At 46.8% G+C, this 22,891-nt stretch overlaps 1 long non-coding RNA gene across 1 annotated transcript in view; it reads left to right on the top strand.

Moving 5' to 3' along the window:
• The first annotated feature begins 2,125 nt into the window (after nucleotides 1-2,125).
• Nucleotides 2,126-22,891, top strand: part of LOC139046519 (uncharacterized) — a 78,227-nt gene continuing 57,461 nt past the window's right edge. Inside the window, exon 1 of the long non-coding RNA XR_011506641.1 lies at nucleotides 2,126-2,340. This is a non-coding gene — a long non-coding RNA (uncharacterized lncRNA). The remainder of the gene's footprint in view (nucleotides 2,341-22,891) is intronic.

The following is a 22,891-nucleotide window of genomic DNA, read 5'->3' as shown; positions in this document are numbered from 1 at the left end:
TTGGAGGCTGCGCCTGTTATACTTTCCTGAAAGTGCTTGTGTTAAACAAGAGTTATAAGTCATCCAAAACAACAAACATTTTGATTTTCTTTGCCTAAAGGGCTTTCCCTGGCTATGGGCACCGTGAAAAAATAATGTCCTTGCTGAGAAAGGAACACCAGTAGTAGCATTAGAAGCGGGCGCATTAAATATTGAATGACACGGGGAAAAAGAGCTTGTCGAGGGGCACTCAGCCTTAAAGTCTTTCTTCAACTTTGTCTTCGGTGGCTGCTGGACTATTTAAGATGGTATTAATTAAGGCAGCTTCGGATGCCGCCGAGCCCGCTGGCCCCTCGGCCGCTCTTGGTCAATGGGCCTGTGTCCCCGCGCTCTGCTCACGCGTTGGCTGAGCCGAGTGCAAATGTCACTTCTCATTTGCAGGCTGAAGAGAAGGGCCCATCCTACATTAAGGGCAGCAGGGATGCAGTCATCAGCAGGCGTTAAAGGAATACAAGGAGGCCGGGGTGAGGGGAGGAGAGGCGGGAACAAAATGGGAACATCTGCCCTGGGCCGGGGAGGGGTGTGCGCCAGCGAGCACTACTTTGGGCACGTTTTGGAGAGTGTCGTTGAGCAAACAAGGGCCACGCGGGACTCGCTGGGTTGGAACACCGACTCTCTTTCGTCTGCTCCTGCGTGGGGAAAATGAAAACCCTGCCCTGCAAAAATCCATTAGACAGTGTAGCAGGGCCTTATTCTACAAAGGGAGTAGCTTCTACGGAGAAAGACAAAGGAACGGGCGTCTTTACTGACTCCCCCGCCCACCTCCCCCCCAGGTTCTCTTCTCAGATCACAAACAAATAAAGCCCAAAGGACCTCAGCCAAGGACCTCCAATCCAATTTTACAGACGGTGAAACTGAGACCTCAAGCAAGACCCAGAGAAGATTTTTGTTAATATTCCCTCCAGGAGTCCAAAGTTGAAACCCTCATTGAGACAGAAGATCCAGACAGGAGTGGAGCTCTGTTTTAGGGTGCCAGCAACCATTGCAAAATATCCCCTCATCCCAAGTTCCAAACGTTTGATTCAAAATCAAATGGAAATTAGTTTCAGCAGCTGGAAATTCCTGACCAAAAAAAAAAAAAGGAGTGAAGCTTACTGCCAACTAAGTGTAGCATAAATGAAATGCATGCTTTAAGAAATTCTCTTTCAACTACCAGTTCTTAATGGAGAGACAAGACTTGGCTGGGTAGAGGGGTGCAGGGTACCCTGGCAGATTGATTTCTGCAGCCAGAACCCTCCATGGGAGACCCTGTCTCCTGGTGTGGAGTTCCAGATGGACGTGGGCCTTCTCTTTTATCACAAGGTCCCTTGGAGTTGGGAGGAGATGCAGTCAAATGCTCTTTCCTGTGTGTGTGTGTGTGAGAGAGAGAGAGCGAGAGCGAGAGAGAGACAGAGACAGAGACAGAGACAGAGAGAGATTTGGACCCTTGCTGCCGGGTGCAGGAGTTTAGCACCCTTGACTCTAGATCTGTTTACATGTCTGATTCTCCTTCTCGGGAATGTGTCCCACCAGACTCCCTCCAGCCCTCTGGGATGGGGAAAGGTCACATTTCCCACAGGAGCCATCCTGCAGGAGAAGCAGTTCCTACCTTCCTGTAGGGCTGGGATCTATGTGCGAGGCGGGGAAGGGGAGTACCTTCGATCTGTCAGCCCTAACACTCGGGCCTACGGCCTACACCTTCCGCCCTATTGGGAGCTGGAGGTGTCGCTCTAGTGCGGGGAACCGCCTGGCCAGGTCTGGACGCTGGCAGAGGTGGGCGGTGGGGAGGAGAGAGGGCTATGCCAGAACAGCACCCCCCTCCCCTCCCGCAGCTGGTCTGCAAAATCTAAGACTGAGGCTCCCATACCCAACAGCCTACCTGGGTGATCTTTTTTGCATCTCTTTCTTCGGTCCCCTTCTCCCTGCCTCTACTTCTTTTTTGCACGAACAGGCCCCAGGCCAGGGTGAGGGATGCAAAAACATGGCCTTTTGGCCTGAAATTTACGGGCGCGCGCGCGCACACACACACACACATATCCACTCGGCCACAACTCAACCCCCCGCCCCCACCATCGCACTGGGCACACGCTCGGGTTCCAGGCACCTTGCCAAGAGCGCGGGAGCACCCTGCGTGGCACACTGGCTGAAGTTCCTGCACGAAGTGGTGGGGGTTGGGTAAGGCGGGAGGGGTGGGCGGCGGTGGACGCCGCCGACTGCCGGCGGTGCGCACAAGTTCAGTGCTCAACTTCCCGCTCTTAACGAGACCCGGGATCCCTTTGGAGAGGCCCTCGAGAGCTGGCGGCAGGGCTGGGAGTGGCGTGGGTAAGCTGGCCGGCGCGGGGCGCGGGCGGCGGGGCACGAGGGCGCGAGAGGAGGAGGGCGCGAGGGTGCCCGCGGCCAGCCGGGCGCTCCGAGAAGTCAGCTCGAGCAGCTGTGACTTCACCTATTAGCCCCGATGTCTTTCCGAGGAGCCTGGTGGAGTTAAACAGCCCACAATGGGCGCTCTGGGGCGCCTCCTGCCTGACCTCCACCCGGGTTTAATAGTTTCATAGGAACTTCATTAAATCAATTACTTAGTGAGCACATCATCATTTATTTGTAATTAGCAGCGAGGAGCGCGTTCTCTCCCTCAGCCCGCGGCCCGGGTCTCAGCGGGGTTGGCGGAGTTGTGCAAGCACTTTTGTTTGCTCGAGTGTTGACTCCCGGCATTATTCGGTCCTGGTAATCTTTACGTCTTAATCTAGCATTCAGGGGGCGAAGGGAAAACAAACAGGGCGCAGGCCGGAGGCCAGCCCCGCGGTCTCAGCCGCCCGCAGAACACGGCCGTCGCTCGGCATCGCGGCGCGTCTCCGGGGCCCCTCTGGGGCGGAGAGGGCGAGGGACGCCACGGGGGCAGAGGGGCTGGAGGGGAATGAACTAGGCCAAGGGGACTCCGAAGGAAAGTTGGCGAAGGAAGCGGAGATGAAAGAACGAAAAAAGGAAACCAGGAGCAGGAAAGCATGTCCTGCAAAACGAGCACAAAAGGCAAACGTCCAGGCTTGTGCGTGTGTGCGGGCGGCTTTGCAGGGGGAATGCGTGTGTGCACGTGTTTGTGCGCGCAGGATGTGCGTGAAATCACATCCTTTGCAGCTGCCGGGGAGCTGGGCGGAGAGGGGGGCGCACGAAAACGAGGTGCCGGCCTGGCGCGTGCGGAGGCAGTTCGTTGGGTGTCCGGGCTGCAAAAGTGCTTTAATTTTGGGACTGCAGCCCGGGGCTCAGCTCCACGGCGGTCCACAAATTACCAGCGAATGGTTAGCGAGGAGGGGGAGTTGCTGAAAGCCGGGCCAGGACCTGCGCGTGCGGAGCGACGCGAGTGATAGCTGCGCGAAGAGTCGTGATTCCTCTCCAGTGTAATCATCTTCCCCACACGCCGCCGCGCCACCCAAGCATCGTGGGGATCCGAGGAGCTCGGCTTCCCTGGCCAGCAACGTGGGCGACGCGCCCCGCGTCCTTGCCCCGGACCCGCTTTCCGCTCCAAGGTGGAGAAGTCCCTCCAGTACAGGAAACACTCAACTTCTGCCGGCGATCCCAGCTCAGGAAATGGAGGGGGGCCAGGGAGGGCCGGGGGAGGTGAAGGGTCACTGATAATCTGGATCCAGTTCTCTCAGGAGCGGGCGAGTGTGAACAGCTGTGAGGTTAGGAAAAGGCCCATGGGACATACTCCCCACGAATGGGCGTCCAAAAGAAACAGTGGTCCCCATGTATCTGTGAGTTTTTGAGGAGAGGGTCTTGAATTTCTCCACTGGCCAAGCCTGGTTGATTCCGGATGATATTTGGTGGCAGGGAATGTGTGAAGGTGGTTGTTGCCTCGTTGGTGATTTTCTGACCTGTGGTTTCCATACAGACTGAATCAGTGTTTGGAGTGTTTGTACTCTAGTGGACCCAAAGAAAGCTTGGTGCAGCCATGGGTGGCTGCATGGTGACAGGGTCTGTCCTGGGGTGAGCGTGGGAAGGAGAGGGTTGAGGTGTGGTCCCAAGGTCTGTAGGTTCAGCTAGCTGTGGTTGTGTTCCTAGGATTGGCAGTTTAGCTTGTCAGGGACCCTGACATGGGTTCTCCTGAGGACTCCTGTCGGATGAGCCAATACCCATGACAATGCATTTGGCTCCCAGGAGGATGTGTGAAGCCTCCAGCTTCCTGAGTCTCCCATTCTCCTCCTTGTTCCTCCTTTCATCAGGTCTCACCATACTACACTCACTCTGTTACTCTTTCCTTCTTTCTTTTTGCTAAGTTGACTCACAGGTCACTTGGCCATCTACCCCAGGGTCTTAATGCATCCTTGTGCCCACTGGACACAAGATTGAGAAAGAGGCAGGCCCCAGCTCAGATCCTGTTTCCAAATAGGCCCCATTGAAGTGCAGAGATCCCACTGAGATCTCCAGCTGCTGCTGACCCACCCCTATGTCTGAGAACTTGAGTCAGCCTGAAAAACAAGAAATCAATCCAGAGAAGGACCATCAACCAGCCGTGAGCAATCTGGGAGAAGCACCTTTTAAAATGTAAAAGCACTTTGCAACTTTGCATACTCCATTCAACCGCCAAAGTGAGCCCATGCTGAAGTAGTTAAAATGGTCAGGCTTCCAGAAGAATTAGGAGGAAAAGCAAATGTATATGTATAAAGCAAAATAGGTTTTCTTGAATATATTTCCAAACACCGTAAACACAAGCACTCAGAGTCTGTTGAACACTTTTCTGCTTCTGTTTAGTGAATTCCTATGCGTGTTAAATGCATATTTGATCAGACAAGTCTACATACACACACTATTATAGCACATTTAAATCTAACCTTGCAAATTATCAGGGCCTGCACATCCTGGACCTAACCAAATTTAGGACAGCCTTGAAGGAGGCATAACAGAAAAACTACATTTAAAATAAAATGAAAATATAATTCACTCCTTTCTTCTTTCTCCACTTCTCCTCCTCCCTCCCACCTCCAACACCGTTTAATAAAATAGTATCATTTGGAGAACTGAAGGCAAGTCAGGGAAGCATTTTATGAGCTGGCAGGGAATTTGGTGAGGTGGTTGATTTAGAAAATCTGGATGCTGGCTGCAAAGTTTTCTGGGTGACATTCAGATTATGCATCTCTCTCCCTGCTCCAGGTCCTAACAGCTTTTAACCCATTTCTTGGCTCACATCTCAGACTCTGTTCTGATTCTGCCTTTATTGGGCTGCGTGTTGCCAGCACCCCACCTGAAGCCCTCTCTCCATAGTGGGAGCCCTGTGCTCTGCTCCCCACCTCCTTCCGATGGGGCTTCCCTTGAAGGATGTGGGGGATCCTTCTAGCCCACTCCTCTTATTTGTCTAGGGTCCTTGCCATTGGGCCTGTCAGCCTGAAAGCTAATAGGCATCATGCTCACATTCTGCCCTCATCTGTATGGAGGGCTCTGATTAGGCTTCTCTCATCACCAGCTGTAGGTTTCATCCTCCTGACCAGCATGGAGAAGAAGGCCTGGCAATGACACATTGTAGATGCAAAGCTGAGCCAAAGCCTGTGTGAGGGGACCCATGAGCTCTTGGCAGCCTGGTTTTGGGTAATGACATGTAGGAGAAACTTAAGGGAGAGCCCAGGGGTGACTTGGAATGGAAGGGATTATGCCAATGTTTGTCTCCTTTTAGGGACCAGGGCAAAGGTTTGATTGCTCTGGCCATTTCTTAAATAAACTGACCCCAAAGAGCAAGCATTAGAAAAACCTGTGGGCTAGGTCGAGTGACTGTTCTGTTACTGAGAGAAACTTCTGGGTAGGCACCAGCCTCAGCTAGGGCCGCCCCTTTCTGCCTTCAGACCCAACAGTATCTGTGGTTCCCGGGTTCTCCTGCTTGTACCTGTGAGGGGTCAAATCCTGAAGTGGTTCTAGGCCAGTGCTTCTCAGGGAGGAAGAACCCCAAAAGACAGAGAGGGGAGTCCAGGAAAACCACAGTCCAGCCAGCGCCACCCCTGCTCACCCACTCCCCCTGTTATTTCTAACTTTGTCTCTCTAGACCCTGTCTATCTTCCCCATGAGTCAGAGGCTGGGGTGGTCCAGAGACCAAGACGGCCCTGCAAAGAGCTTTAGTGTCTTTGGCCACCGGCAAGGAGATTGGAGTGCTTGTTTGTCTGAGACTCCTCCAATCTGAACCGTGTCTGTTAGGAAGGCAGCAGAGAAATTACATCATGAAAAATATCATTCTTGGTTCCTTAAGTTTCTTTTTGAGGTTGAAACGGGATTTCCCTGGGCCACATGGATGTCTGGGGAATTGTTGACACAAAACTTCTAATTTCCTTAAGGGCGAAGGAAGCCCAGTTGGGTCTGGGGGAGCAGGTGTGTGTGGCGGAGCCAGGGGTGCTCCGAGGCCCTGGGGACAGAGCTGTGGGCCCTGTGCTGGGAACACACATGGGAGAAGTTGTAGAGAAGCCTGATGTCCATTGCTCACATGCTTTCTCCCCCCATTTAAAAAATTCCGGTAAAATATGTATGTGACATAGAACTTACCATGTGAACCATTTTTAAGTATACAGTTTTGTGGCATTAAGTACACGTGCATTGGTGTGCAGCCATTATCACCATCCATCTCCAGAACTTTTTCATCTTCCCAGACTCTGTACTCATTAAACACTAACTCCCATTCCCCCTCTTTCTAGCCACTAATAACCTCTATTCTACTTCTGTCTCTGTGAATTTGAGTACTCTAGGTACTTCATATAAGTGGAATCATACAATTTTTGTCTTTCTGTGTCTGGCTTATTTCACTGAGCATAATGTCTTCAAGTTTCATCCATGTTGTAGTATGTGTCAGAACTCTATTACTTTTTATTTATATATATATAAATAATATTTTGTTTATCCGTTCATCTATCAATGGACATTTGGGTTGTTTCCACATTTTGGCTATTGTGAATAATGCTGCTAGGAACATGGGTGACTCACATGATTTTATATGTACATATGTACTTATATAATATACTTTTTTATGAACCAAGGTAAAACATTTTAAACTAAAGGGGAGCTCCAGCCAAGAATTTAGAATATCAGTTTTCTCACTTAGATCTGGATCTCTGAGGTCAACAAAGTGCAGGTAGAATTCAAGGGAAAGCCAAAGCATTGTTTTCCAGTTCCATGGTATTCCCATTTGTGTGTGTGTGTGTGTGTGTGTGTGTGTCCAGCCCTACCCAGTGCCGCTGCTTCAGAGGAACTATTAACACATTAATATTATCAATAGCAGGCAGTGCCTGAGCCATTAGGGATTTATGAAAACATCTGAAGCAAGTCATTTCAAAGCGCTGATTTGTTTTATAGTCAGTATTACATTTTATGACAGGCTCTTTTGCCAGCAAAATGAGCGTATAAGCATAATACACAGCTCAGTAGACGGAAACTGGTGCCCTGTGCTGCCCTGCAAATTTGCGTTCCAGGTCCCTGGGGAAGCTTCTGCAATTTGCAGACAACTCCTGACCTTTTGCTGAAGGGTCGGCCCAGAACTAGATAGGGGTATGCCCCCTTACATTTTTAGCTGTAGAAAAACTATAGCCCCTTCCCTTTTCTGTCATTTTCCTCCAACTTAGAACTCAATAAGAAAGCCAGCATCCAGTGGTCCAAGGCCACACATTTTCCTGGCCGGTTCTGCTTTTCTGTTGATGTTTTTTCTGATTTTCCAGAGTTTCACGGGGCAGATTCTCTAGTTCTGGATAAATGGTCTCAGCCCTCCTAAGAACGGCAGTGCCTAAGGAAAGGGACCAGCAGAGTTCTTGGAGGAGATGGATGTGTGCTTCTCAGCGTCCCCAAAACTCTCCTTCTCCATTCCAACATCGGCCACCTCCACTCCACCCCTGCACTCCTACCCCACCATTAACCCCAAAAGAAGACTCCAGAGTGTGGGTTGATGGGGTGGTGTGGGGACTGCAGTGGTATGGGGTAATGAGCACACACCGCCTGCCTCCACCCCCACCCCAAAGCTGGGATTTGTGGGCCCCCTCACGGGTTCCTCTCTGGGATGGGAGATAGCGCTGGAAAGTTGCTTCTTAATGTTCCCAGGGAGCAGGGTTTATAATATTTTACAGCAGCTGTTTAACATTTCCCTACCTAGTTATTAAACACGAAAGGGAGTAAATTAAAATGGCAAAGTAAAATGAAATAAAAGGCGTCTTTTCTTTCTGTAAAGAGACAACACCTAATTAAGGAATATTTGAATCCCACAAAAATGCAGACTCTCATGGGTGACATAAAACTTCCTTTTAAATCAGGAACAAAACCCAGAAAATTGGGGACAGGCCCAAGAGGCAGTCCTTTAAAACAAAAAGCTGCTTCCTCTGGAGACTTTTGACTTGTTTCCCCCTTCCTTTTTGCCTCGTCCACAGTCCTGGGGGAGGATTAAACGCAAACGCCTCCTTTGAGTTAAAGTTTTTCTGGGCGGCGGCCAGCCAAGCCTGCAGCCGGCCCTCTCCCCTCCGCCAGCAGCGGCTCCTCTGCAGCCCAGAGCTGCTGTTTCCTTCTTCTCCCTCCCCACCACGGGCTTTTCAGTCCTCACTCACAGTTCCATCCCAGCTTCTGTCTTTTGTCCACTCCCTGTTTTTTTAATTTAAAATTTTTTTTTAACGCTTTCTCTAGCTCCTCCATCTTTTCGGGGAGCTATATGAAACAACATGGCCCCTGCCCCCTCTTCTATTTCCCTAACCCCCTGGAGATTGGAGGGTGAGACCTTCTTTCTGTTTCTCCTTGGCTCTTAATCTTGTTCTTGATTAGATACCAGAGACGTTGGCCTCCTTCAGTGATTCCAGCCTGGGTCCCAAGCTCCCTCCTTCTCAGCCTGAGCCCCAGCTTCCTCCGCTGGGTGGGGTCTCCTTCTGGCTCCAGAAGCCCAGCCTTGGCCTTTTGTCCTCAGCCATTGCTGCTGTTGCCCTTTGCTTAGGAACTCAGTCCTGGGGCACCTGCGGAGAATAAAACGCAGAAAGTGTAAGGGGTGCTCATCCCCACGGAGGTGGAAGAAGCTGGCTTAGCCCAGGCTGGAACCTGCTCCTGCCCCTCTGCTCTGGCAGGCTTTCTGCAAAGCTGGCAAAGGCAAGGACCCACTCACTGGCTAGGACAGTTCTTTCCATAGTAGTTGCTACGTTCCTTCGTTCTCCCTGTTGTTTTTCTTTTAGGAGAGTATCATTCTTGCTGTTTAGTCCTATCATTGGGGAGGGAGGACACTAAAATATGGATTGGCATGTCTTGAGATGTCTACAAGTTACAGAAATTCTTGGTAACACCTCACCCCAAGCTTGCCTTTCTGGGATTATTTTAGGACTTTGATGGCTTGAAAGTCCTGCAGAATTTTCCCTAACATCACAATGCGTGAGATGGAGCCAGAGGTTCCCAGATTCCTGCTTATTAGACTAAACAGTAAAAGGAAATCATTTTTTCCTTTCAAGAAATAAGGACAGGCTATTTTATTGGCATTTCCTTTGGGGGATGGAGCCTGTATCTGGCTTTGCCTTTTAAAAGGGTAGACGCAGATGCCACCAACGCGGCGAGTAATAGAAGCAGTGTCTGGTCCTCCTGATCTGCTGCAGAAACATTCGTGGGGCCGGCTCTGCCCAGGTCTGGGAGCCCAGCCCTCTGAGCTGCAGTCCTCCCTTCTCTTTTCTTCTCTGAAACATGTAGGTAGAAAAAGATTTTTAAAGTTCTTTAATTCCTTTCATCTACATTATAATGCATATGATATTTCTGAGTAAAACCCTGGGCGGTGTTTTTAGAAGAAGGATCATAGTCATAAGAATATCTTACATCTGTGTCATATCTGCCTCACACTCTAAGCGTCGCACACGTATGAACTGATTTGGTTCACGTACTACTTCTCTAAAGTCAAGTGGGTGGGCTTGATTGTTCTCCTTTCAGGAGTGAGGAAATTGACTCAGAAGGTTAAGCTCTCACAGCAGTAAGTGTACAACCAAATGAGTTCAAGTCCAGTTTTGTTTTTTTTTAAACCAAAGCATAATGGACAGAAATTTAAAAAATAGAAAGGAAGCGATATCATGATTTGGTGACCAGATCTCTCACATTTTCTGATATAATAGGATCAGCAGATGAGCATGGCCCCATCAGTGCTCTCCTTCAAAACAGCATCCTTCTTTACACAGGTGGGTGAACAGAAAAAAAAATGGATGTTTGCCCGACCTCATTCCTGAGCAATACTCCAGGCCATGGTGTGCCTTCTTTGATGCACAATATAATCCTGCCACTGAGAGGGCCCTCATCATCTTTTCCACTGAAATTCACCTTATCTCAAAAGTCAGCCCTTCTACCATCCCTGTCTTTAGTCCCGTGTGATTGCTCCTTTCTTTGAATACTAGTGGCCAGAACTACGGTGTCCTCTGTAGCCATGTGCTTTACATAATATAACTCGCTTAAATCCACAGCAGGCATATGAAGCAGATACTTTCATTATCTCCATGTAACAGATGAGGAAACTGAAGCACAGAGAAACTAAACAGCTAGTTCAATGTCTCACAGCTACAAGTAGCTGAGCGGGGATTTGAACCTCTCTAGCCGGAGCTCCAGAGTCCATGTTCCTGACCCCTATATGATGCTGCCTTTCAACCCTTATGGCAGTCTTAGGACTGTTGGGCATCTTGCAAGCATTATCTCACAACACGATGAGTGCCCTTCACCACACAATGCTGGACCGTCTCCCCTAGGATGTATCCTATGCTGTCTAAGATGTATAAAACATATTTTATTTTTCTTATGGGGCTCATAACCTGCTTGAGAGTGAAGACGTTTAATCAGTTTTAAATGTCCTGTAGTACCTATTGCTTATATAATGTGCATATTTGATGCTCACACATATTTTTTGATCAAGCCAAAGAAATTTGAAAATCATTTGTTCCCCAAGTACTCACTGAGTACCAACTATGCAATAAGCACTGTTTGGCTCTGGTCAGCAAGTCAAATAAGATTCCTGCTATTAAGAAACTTAATTTTTGTGGGAACAGATGAGAAACAGGTAAAGTAAGAAAGCTATCGAGTAGTACATTTGGAAAATTAAGATAGGATAGGATAGAAAGTGATGGGGTGGAGGTGCTAATCAGAGTGGGTGATCAGAAAGACTTTCTCTGGGAAAATAAGGTGAGCTGTGAATGACTAGAAGGGGTGAGCCATGCAGAGAATAGAAGAAGGGCATTCCAGGCCAAGGGAATAGCTTCTGCAAAGGCTCTGAGGCAGGAGGGAGATTGATGGCCAGTTTCTTTGTCAGATTTGCAGGATTTCTCAACCTCTGCACCTGACTTAATCAGCTTGGGTTGCTATAACAAAATGCCATAGAGGGGGCGGCTTAAACAACAAATGTTTATTTCTCCCAGTTCTGGAGACTGGGAAGTCCCAGATCAAGGTGCTGGCAGATTTGATGTCTGGTAAACATTTGCAGACAGCCGCCTTTTTGCTGTGTCTTCACATAGCAGAGAGAGTCTTCTCTCCTCTTTTACGGGCACTAATTCCATCATGGGGGCCCCACCTTCATGACCTCATTTAAACCTAATTACTTCCCAAAGGCCCTACCTCCAAATATCACATTGGGAATTATGGCTTCAACATATGATTTGGGGGGGCATACAAATATTCAGTCCATAGCAGCACTATTGACATTTTGGGCCAGGCAATTCTTGTTGGGGGGGGGGGCTTCCCTGTGCCTTGTAGGATGTTCAGCAGTATTCCCCCCATCTCCCCAGCCTCTCCACATTAGATCCCAGTAAAGATAACCTCCTCCTCTCCCAACTGTGACAATCAAAAATATCTCTAGACATTGCCAAATGTCACCCGCAGTGGTTGAGAACCACTGAGTTAGAGGACCAGATAGGTGGCTCTGGTGGCTAGACCGCAGTGAATGAGATGGAGTATGGTTCAAGAGGAGGCTGGAGAGATGCAGGCCGGGCATGTAAGGAGTTTAGATCTTATCGGAGGTGCAATGAAAGACTTGGAGGGTTTAAGCTGAGGCAGGAAACGATGTAATATACTTTTTTGGGATGAGAGAGTCTGGCTGTTGTGTTGGGGCTAGAGGGGAGCAGGAGGTCCTGGAATCAAGCTATTGCAGTCATCTAGGTGATGGGGGAATGGAAATGAAGAAAAGTGGGCAGATCCCGGGGATGCTTCAGATGACTAGTTGACAGCTTTTGCTGAATCAACAGTGAGAGGTGAGGGAGGGGAGGCTCAAGGAAGTGACAAGCAATTTGAGTCTGGCATCTGGATGGGTAGCAGTGACATTAGAAAGGCCTTAGCTGGTTTGGGACAGAAAGTCATTTATGTGGAGGTGCCAGGTAGACAGGAGGATATAAAATTCTGGAGACCCAGGGAAAGGTAGGGTTGGAGATGTGGGTTTGGAAATTTGGGACGTATTGATCTTTATTGGTATTTAAACCACATGACTGAATGAGAACACCTGGGGTACTGTGTGAGTGGACAAGAAAAGGGAGCCCAGAATAGAGTCCTGGAGATTTCAGCAAGTAGAGGCGGAACCAGCGAAAGATCCAGAAGGAGAAAGGATGATGTCATGGAAGTCAAAAGTATCAGGAAGGTTGTGTGGCCACTTGATTGGGTGACATGGAGCTCATCGATGGCGTTTATGTGAACAGTCTCTGTAGACAGGTAAGGGTGGAAGGCTGATTGGGTGGGTGAGGTGAGGGAAGAGAGAGAGGGACCCAGTAACCTTTGAAGAGGAGGCTGGGAAGGGAGCAGAGTGTAGGGCAACAGCAGGTCAGAGACCAGGGTCACAGGAGGTTTTTCAAAAAGGAGATGGTGGAGCATGTTTGTGTGCTGGTGCAAGTGGTCCAATGGGGGGCAGGGAAGACAGGGGGATTGTGAAAGTTGATGGTGTGGGAGCCCCAGGGAATGCTGCAGGAAGAATGTCGTTGGTGGGGGGCAGCCAGACCCCAAGCTGAGGGGCTGGGTTTTTAAAAAATATTTTTATTATGGTAAAATATATATAAAACATTTCCCATTTTAGCTATTTTAAATGTGCAATTCAGTGGCATTAATTACATTCACAATGTTGTACAATCAGATTGTACTATCTATTTCCAAAATTTTATCACCCCAAACCAAAACTCTAACCATTAAGCAATAATTCACTCTCTTCCTTCCCCTCAGAGAGGAGTTTTTGGTAAGAGCAGGACACTTCATCCCCAATAACAGGAGGGAAGGCACAGAATATGGCTAGAGGTAGGAGTGGGCTGGTAGATTTGTCAATGGGTAGATAAGGGGGTTTCTATTGGATTGCTAGGATTTTCTCACTGAAGCTTGAGAGTGAGGAAAGGGATGGGAATGTAGTAGGAGGAGACAGGAGAAAGTGTGAAATAGTCATTTGGAGAGTAGGAAAGTGAGAAAACAAGGAAGTATCTCAGGATTAATGACCAGTGTCAAATGTCCACTTGCTATTTGAACACTTGAAATTACAGTGACACCAGCCACAACGTTGAGTTTTTTTAAACTCTTTTTATTATGGTAAATATAAATAACATAAAATTTACCATTTTAACCACTTTCAGGTGTACAGTTCGATGGCATTAAGTCCATTCACATTGTTGTGCAACCATCACCACCATCCTTCCCCAGAACTTTTTTTTTTAAGATTTTATTTTTCCTTTTTCTCTCCAAAGCCCCCCGGTACATAGTTGTGTATTTTTAGTTGTGGGTCCTTCTAGTTGTGGCACGTGGGATGCTGCCTCAATGTGGCTTGATGAGTGGTGTCATGTCCGCGCCCAGGATTTGAACTGGCAAAACTCTGGACCGCCGAAGTGGAGCGCATGGACTTAACCACTCAGCCATGGGGTCAGCCCCCCGGAACATTTTCATTGTCCCACATTGAAACTCTGCATCCATTAAACAGTAACTCCCCAATACCCCTCCTCTTAGCCCCAGGCGACCGCAGGTGGAGTTTTTCCCTAGCACCCTTCAGGTGCAGACAGGAGTGGGCGGACAGGTAAGATACACCAGCTTGGCAAGGGAGAGGGGGCAAGGGAGCTAAAGGTGTTTGCGAGGTAGAGGGTACAATGTGGACCATGTCACTGGGCTTGGTAAGCCAGGGGAGAGGGGCATGAAGAGGTGATCGATAGTGTCTTTGAATTCCAAAAGATGGTGCTATCTTCTTTCCTTTCTCATGATGCTGTAGAAGGTAGGAGTCAAACCTCATTTCAAATTTATTAATTAATATGGTTTCCTATTGCTCTTGACATCCCTGAAGAGTGTTCCACAGAAGAACCCGAAATGGGCCGCTTGAGTCACCTGGCATTACCTCCTCCCCCTACATGCCACAGGTCCCCAGGATACATGCACCCAATTAGGTAAGAGAAGAGGCATATGGTGTTTATTTGAGGAAAGAGGTACATTTTCTATGAATAGCATAGCTATGTGAACAGACAGGCTGACAGATGATTCCACTTCATCTGATCACACAATATGGGCATCCACACTGTGTGAAAACCCCCAAAGCGTCGGGAACCTGCAAACGTCCTCCTTGCTTTCTGCATCTCAGCCTTGCTTTTCCCTTCAAAACTGAAGTGGAGGTGGAAAGGCCCTTTCTCAAACGTATAGGCTCTCTACTCTGAAATCTCTACTGAGCTTGCCTCTCTGGTGCTTTCCGCATCGCTGGGCTCTTTTCTGCATTATTGATGAAATCATCTCTTCTTCACAATACACTGATTATCCTTTCTGGGGATTGTGTTTTCTGATTTTGTCTATATATTTTTTTCTGGCCTATAAATTATCTTCCTGAAAGATGCACTTGACTGTGTGTATAAGGCTAGACCTTAGAACAGAACATTGGTCTGGGCCATCTCCCAGAGCACAGATACCTTTGGTGAGGAGGCAGAAAGTCGCAGGGGGTGGGTTTCTCCGTATTGGAGGAAGCTGAGACAGGTTTCATCTTATATCGTAACACTGGATTAACCGATTGACAGATAAACCTAATCTCACATAGAGCTATGTTTCCAGATACTTTAGAAGATATTGGAGGTCATCAGAATGGCAGTTTCTTAAATGGTTATGACTGGAGTGACCCCTCACGCTACTTCGAATTGTGTATCAGTGACACAGAGCTTCCTGCGATGATGGCAATGTTCTGTGCTGTGCCGTCCAATATGGTGGCCACTAGAGTCCTGAGCCTGTTGAACTATTATAATGTGGCTAGTGCAACTGAGGCACTGATGTTTTAATTTTATTTAACTTGAATTTAAATGGCCACATGTGGCTAGCAGCTGCCATATTGGACAGGAGAGCTTGTAGGTACCAATGTACTAATGAGTCATAAGCTTTTGAATCAACATAACATAATTTTAATTAGATTTACTCAGTAGCTAAATGATGATGATTGTCTTTGGCTTTGAGTTCATTAGTAGGGACCTGAGTGGCCAGGGCTATCCAGGTGAGGAGTTTATACTTCTCCCATAACAGGAAGGGCAGTCGTAGGCAGGGCAGGACGAGATCAGTGGGTCGCAGAGGCCTTGGGGAACTCTTTTGGCTTCCAGCTCTGCCATCCTTAGGGTGTGCTTTTCATCCTCAAGGTTGTGAGGAGGCTGCTGTACTATTCAGAATCAGCTTCTGGGTCCTAGGTAGGAAGAAACGAGACAGAAAAAGAGGAAAGGCAAAGAAAAAACTTTCCAAAGGCAAAACGGTACAACTCCTGTGGCAGAACAGTTGGCGAGATAAAACACAAGGACGTATACTGTTGCCCTTCAAACCACCGATCCCGCCTCTAGGAATCTGTCCCAAATGGTTTCAGGCATAGATACAAAATGACTATGCACAAGATTATTCACTGCGGTATCATTGAGGAGTAAAAACAACTGGACAGGGGCCGGCCTGGTGGCGCAGTGGTTAAGTGTGCACGTTCTGCTTCGGGGGCCCAGGGTTCGCCGGTTCGGATCCCGGGTGCCGACATGGCACAGCTTGGCAAGCCATGCTGTGGTAGGCGTCCCATGTATAAAGTAGAGGAGGATGGGCATGGATGTTAGCTCAGGGCCAGTCTTCCTCAGCAAAAAGAGGAGGATTGGCAGCAGATGTTAGCTCAGGGCTAATCTTCCTCAAAAAAAAAAAAAAACCACAAAAAACAAAAAACAACTGGACATACCCCAAGTGTTCGTCAATGAGGGACTGTTTGGATAATCTATAACATAGCCACACAATCAAATACTATGCAATAAAAGAGAAATGAGGAAGCACCACACATCCAGCTGTGGAGTGACCTCCAAGGTTCCAGAATATGAAATTAAAAAAGAGCAAGGAGAACAGCACGGATATAGATATATTGACATACATCCTTTTATGTAAAAAAGGAAGGAAAAAAATATACACACACACACATTTGCTTATATTTGGAAGGGGAACAAATGAAAAAAAGAAAATGATGTCAAAAGGAGGAGAGAACAGGGGCCGGCCCCCTGGCTGACTGGTTAAGTTCGCGTGCTCTGCTTCGGTGGCCCAGGGTTTCGCAGGTTTGAATCCTGGCTGCGGACCTAGCACCGCTCATCAGGCCATGCTGAGGCGGTGTCCCACATGCCACAACTAGAAGGACCCACAACTAAAAATACACAACTATGTACCGGGGGGCTTTGGGGAGAAAAAGGAAAAATAAAATCTTTAAAAAAAAAAAAAGCAGAGGAGAGAACAAGGTGCAGGAGACAGATGGAGGTGACACGACTGTGAACGTACCTTATGTCACACTGTTGACTTTCGAATCATGTAAATGTTTTCATATCCAAAAATAAAATAAGAAGCTGTTTAAAAAAAAGGAAGCCTCACCGAGCCATTGTTTCTTTCAGTTCCTGGGCTAGAATTGGGTCACGCAGCCACATCCAGCTGCCAGGATGTGTGGGAGGTGAGTGTTCTACTGGGCAGGTGACCCCTCCAAACCCAACCAGGATTTGGTGAAAGAGGAAGAAGGGGAGCAAAGTGCAGTGTCTGCCATCCCTGTGACAAGTGCCAGGAATGTCGCCTGGACTGGAAATGTGCGTGACTGGGGCAGGTCTAGGAGGGCCAGCGCTGACTGAACATCCACCTTGTGTGGCTGTGCTGGTGGCCCGACATGAACTTTCTGCCTTGGTTCTTACTTACGAGCCGGGTAGGGAGGCACCGTTTTCATCATCCTCTTTCTGTACAGCAGGAAACCGAATGTGAGGACATTAAGTAACTTGCCCAAGGCAGTGAATGGCAGAGGACAGAAGCAGCCTCAGTCTGCCGCTGCAGCCCCGAGTGAAGCCCCACATGGCAGTGCCTTCTGGCCACCAACAGCCAAATAATTCACTGTGACACCACGCATTCTCTTGTACAAAGTGATCTGAAAACTATCACATATATAAGAACTTAGCAATTCCACTGTTAGGTATATACCGAGAAGAATTGAAAGCAGGAACTCAATCAGGTATTTGTACACTCATGTTCATAGCAGCGTTATTCACAACAGCCAAAAGGTGGAAGCAACCCAAGTGTCCATTGATGGATGAATGGATAAACAAAACGTGGTATATACATGCAATGGAAAATTAGCCATAAAAAGGAATGAAATTCTGACACATGCTACAATGTGGGTTAACTTTTGAGGTCATTATGCTAAGTGAAATAAGTCAGTCACAAAAGGACAATACTGTATGATTCCATTTACATGAGGTACCTAGAGTAGGCAAATTCACAGAGACAGAAAGTAGAATAGAGGTTATCAGGACCTGGGAGGAGGGAGTTGGTGTTTAATGGGTGCAGAGTTTCAGTTTGGGGGAAGATGAAATAGTCCTGGAAATGGAAGGTGGTGATGTTGCACAACATTGTGAATGTGTTTAATGCCACAGAACTGTACACTTTGGTTAAAATGGTAAACTTTATGTTATGTATATTTTACCACAAATAAAAAAAATATTGTTGTGAGCAGAATAATGTCTATAACAAGATAAAAAATAATCCACCCCCCCAATCCCCCCTGCCCCTGGGACATTTGGCAATGTCTGGAAACATTTTGTTGTTGTTGTTGAGGAAGATTTCTTCTGAGCTAAAACCTGTTGCCAGTCTTCCTCTTTTTGCTTAAGGAAGATTGGCCCTGAGCTAACATCTGTGCCAGTCTTCTTCTATTTTGTGTGTGGGTCACCACCACAGCATGGCTGATGAGTGGTGTAGGTCCATGCCCAGGATCCGAACCTGCAAACCTGGGCTGGTGAAGTGGAGCGCACAAATTTAACCACTAGGACACAGGGCCAGACCCTGGAAACATTTTTCTTTTCACTTAAAAAAATTTTTTAGTAGACTTTATTTTTTTATAAAAGTTTTAGGTTCACAGTAAAGTTGAGGGGAAAGTAAAAAGGATTCTCATATTACTGTCTGTCTCTACTCATGCACAGCTTCCCCTACTGTCAGTGACCTGCACCTGCGTGGTACATTTGTTATAATCAATGGGCCAACAGTGACACATCATTATCACCCAAAGCCCATCGTTTACACTAGGGTTCATTCTTGGTGTTGTATAGTCAATGGACTTTGACAATTGTGTAATGACATGTAACCACCATTATGATATCATCCAGAATATTTTCACTGCTCGGATTTCACTAGAAATCCTCTGTGCCCCACCTTTCATCCCTCCCTCCCCACTAACCGCCAATGACCACTGCTTTTTTCAAGTCTTCTGGTGATATTTTTCTTTGTCATAACTCGGGGTGGGGATGCTACTGGCATCTCGTGGTTAGAGGCCACAGATGCTGCTAATGTCCTACAATGCACAGAATAAACCACCCAATAAAGAATCATCCAGCTCAAAATGTCAATAGTGCTGAGGTTGAGAAATTCTGACATAGAGGCTAAGCAGGAATTTCTTTAACCAATGACTGTGGGGTACATTGTGGATACTCAATAAATATGAATTAAATTGGTGAATGAACATTTATAACAGAAGTGTTTAGACAACCTAGACAGAACTATTCCTGAGTTTACATAACACAGAAGAGCAAAAGGAAGCTATGAAATTCAACCCTGTAGCTGCTCAACTTGGCAGGGTGGGCAGGTGAGGGGAGAGGGCATTCGGACAAGCAGAATGTCATATTCTTGCATTCCTGTGCATGGGAATTATAGGTACTGTGTGTGATAGAGTTTGTGCAGATGCGTTTGCTGGTCCGTCAGCATTAGGTGTGAACTCTGTGTCAATTGTGAAACTTCTTGGTCTGCACCATTTTCTCTCTAAGACAGAGACATTCTGCAGAAGCATTTAGTGCAGAAGCAGCGCATTGGGGTACTTTTTTCCTTTGTTTTATGAAGCATCCTAGAGCTTCAGAAATGAAGAAAGATGGGGGGATGGCAAGCTCCTAAACACCACTTGAAAGGGCATTCTTTGTCATTGGAGAGTTTTAAATACAGAATATCGAAGACCTGTTAGATAACAGAATCAAATAATTTTGGTATTTAGTTCGAAACAAAGCGTAGAGACACCAGATTCAAATATAATGAAGGGAGGAATTTCAAAAGAGAAACTGGGCCACAATTTCTTAGTTTTTACTCTCATATCAAATGAAGGCCAACGTAGATAACTGCTGCCAGTCTGCTGTCTCTGCTGTACCAGGGGACCGGGGACGTTACTGCCACCAGGGCAACTTAGCCTCACTCAGATGTAGTTAAGGATATTTTCTGTGTGCTGAAGTTGGTCTGTGTGCATGGTATTCGACACTTTCTTTGACAATATTGAGTCCTGTTCAGACTCATCTTCTACACGTGTGATGTGGATGTAGCTGGAGGACAAGAGCAGAGCGAACAGCTCAAGTCCATGCCAAGAAGCCTGAGATTCCATCTGACCGCAAGGAGCTCACTGTTCAGCAAGGGAGGCGAGCATGCAGATGAACTGTGTGAACCACATGAAAACATGCTGACTTTTCTACAAGTGCTCTACAAGTGCTCTGGGAACACTGAAGGTGGGGCAACTTTGCGTGGGACAACAGAGAAAGAAAAGCTTCAGAGAGGAGGTGACTTTTAGGCTGGGTCTGAAAGGATGGCTAAGAATGGAAACAGGGAAGAGTAGGGAGAATATTCCAGGCAGAAGGAGCACACAGGAAAATCCGAGGGGTTGTAAATAGGACTGCTGTGTTCCAGCTCAGGATAAGACGTTCAGTGGGGAGGGGGTTGGGGAGCTAGTGGCAGATAATGAGGCAGGGGAAATAAACTGGAGCTTGACATGAAGGACATTCATAGATTAAAATGCAAAGCTAATGGTCAGGGATGCACAGTTGCACAACTCCAGGGGGCGCTATTCATCTTACAGCCTAAGTAAATGGTGCCTTGAAGTTTTGGCAAGCACAGCTTGTGTGGTTGTACCCATTGGTTCAGCTAATGGTTGTTGAATGATTACTTCTAGAAGGTATATTGAGAGCTGTATGTATTTTATCTTCCTTAATTCTCACAACCACCCCATGAGGTAAATTCTATTTCCATTCTCACTTTATAGGTGAGGAAACTGAGGCACACAAAGGTAACCTTGTGCGGCTACAAAGTGGTAGAATTGGGATTTTAATCTGGGCAGTTTGCCTCCAAGGCCAAGGCAGAGTGATTCTCAACTTTTTGTCACATATGGCACACACAGGAAGTGATGTTTTATGACTTAATAGGCTAAATTATAAAGCTGCTCACAATCTGAAGGGCCCTGGCCCAGAGACTCTTATGACCCAGGCTGCAGCCTGGCCTCCCTGACAGCTGAGGGAGTGTGCAGGGGCTTGGCACACCTGTGACCCATTTCTGCAGCACCCCAGGTGGAGTTCGTCTCTAAGGAAATATGCTTGAGGTCACTTTTCCAACCAAATTCTGATTATATTACGATTAAGCTCTCAAATGGGAAAAGTAGGAAAGATCCTATTTGCTTTAGGGTTCTACATAGTTGGCTCTCGGTTTGTAGTTTTATAGCCCAAGGGACAAAATGGTGGAAAAGCGTGGGCTCTGGAGAGGGACAAATCAGGTCTTTGTCATATGACCTTGGACAAGATATTTGCTGTCTCTGAGCCTCCATTTCTTTGTTGATGCAAAGGCTGTCATAAATAGGCACTTCGTTGGTTTGTTGTATCAAATGCAGTAGTTTCTGTAAAGCAGCTGGCACTGCCCCTCAGTAAATGCTGGCTTCTTTCTCTCCTTTCTCTTCTCCTTCCACTCTGGATATTTCTGATTGGAAATCACATGATACCATGCTGGAGGGCATTGGTTTGGGGAGAGCCAGGCAATAGCCGTCTGTCAGGAAAACCACTTACCTATATTGACGGGGACATTGTTAGTGACGCCACCCTTTCTTTAGAACTCCTTTCTCATGAAAGTACTCCTGAGTTTTGTTGGCAGAAGTTTATAGATGTCAGAACTGTCCATGAAAACAAACAAGCAAAACTGTCCTCTAACAATTCTACTTTTTTTCACATTTGTTTTCATATGGTCATCTTTATCATTTAATTTTCTAAGTATTTGCATTTATTTTATTGTGATAAAAAATATGTAACATAAAATTTACCATCTTTATTTTTTAATGTACATTTCACTGATCTTAAATATATATACATTGTTGTGAAACAGATATTCAGATCTTTTTATCTTGCAGATCTGAAACTCTGTACCCATTGAACAGCAACTCCCTTTTCCTTCTTCCCCCCAAGCCCTGGGAACCGCCTGCATCATTTAATTTTTGAGAAGACAATTTAGTTTCCTAATAAGATGAACATTGTTCCCTGCTAGTCCAACAAGTTGCTTTTGAAATTATGATCAGGTTAAATACTCCTGTTAGAGGCTGATCAGAATTACTGTGTCTATTTAAAAAATTACTATTCAGAAGAGATGAAGATCAGTGATGATACTTGAAGACACATATATCTCACATAACATCCAAATCTTTTTTATTCCTTAATAGTTTATTTATCTCATGTTTATCCAGTGGTCTGAAAGTACCCTAGGTTTTACAAATTCCCTAACCGGTGTGTTACTGACTTTTATATACAGATTGGGCAAAGTATGAGTAAATGACTAGTTCATGATGAAAGAGTAAGAGTTAGGAGGAAAACGCAAGCATCTGGACTGTCTTCTGCCATTGAGAAAACACCCTCTCCCCGCACACTGCACAGGGGTTGGCGCCTCCCAAACTTACCCGTGAAGTCTTTGGGGAATGGCAACAACATGGCATCTCTGGTTAGATTTAGTCCCTTGCCCTAAGAAGGGACTCATGCATGCTAATCAATAAAAGATAGAATGACTCTGGGTGAGCAGAAGGAACAATGCTAGGGAGTGACAGCCAAAAAAAAATCAGATTTTTTCAGATTCTGCAGAATCAAGTTTGTGTTGTTCGTGATTGTCTGTACGGTTCTGGCCAATTCATAGAATGTCCACGATGGAAGACTCCTTTTTCCAAATAAACTGCACTGGGAGATAGAAATCAGCCCACAATAAATGAGTCTCCTGGAAGAGGACTTGTGGTCTGGTTGTGGTAATCACGGTCTCCGCCTTATTTCGGTCTTGCCAGGCAGCAAGTTGCCATTTTTATTTCTTCATGATTTGTGTGTGTGTGTGTGCGTGTGTATGTGATGAGGTGTGTGCTGATCTCCCATCTCCCAAATGTCTTGTTTTCTTCCATGGAGTGGGGAGGTTCTGAGATGCTGTGCTGGCTGTAACAACATTCCGGTCTTAGTAATATGTTTCTGAGCCCAGAAGACAAGAATCTGCTTTCCTTGGTCATCTATGCCTCTGTTTCTTGGGCCAGAAGCAGTGTTTGTCTTTCTGCTGGTGGGCTCTTATTCATGTCGACTGGTGAGAATTTTCTGGATCCCACACCCTGACAGTAGACTTTGGCTTTATTTCCAAGAAAGCCGCCTCCTTCCCTCTGCCAGCTGCCTCAGCTTGT

Source organism: Equus asinus, chromosome 11, assembly GCF_041296235.1.
Source record: "Equus asinus isolate D_3611 breed Donkey chromosome 11, EquAss-T2T_v2, whole genome shotgun sequence".
NCBI lineage: Eukaryota > Metazoa > Chordata > Mammalia > Perissodactyla > Equidae > Equus > Equus asinus.
The sequence above is the reverse complement of the archived record's forward strand: the minus strand, read 5'-3'. Positions and strand labels throughout refer to the sequence as shown.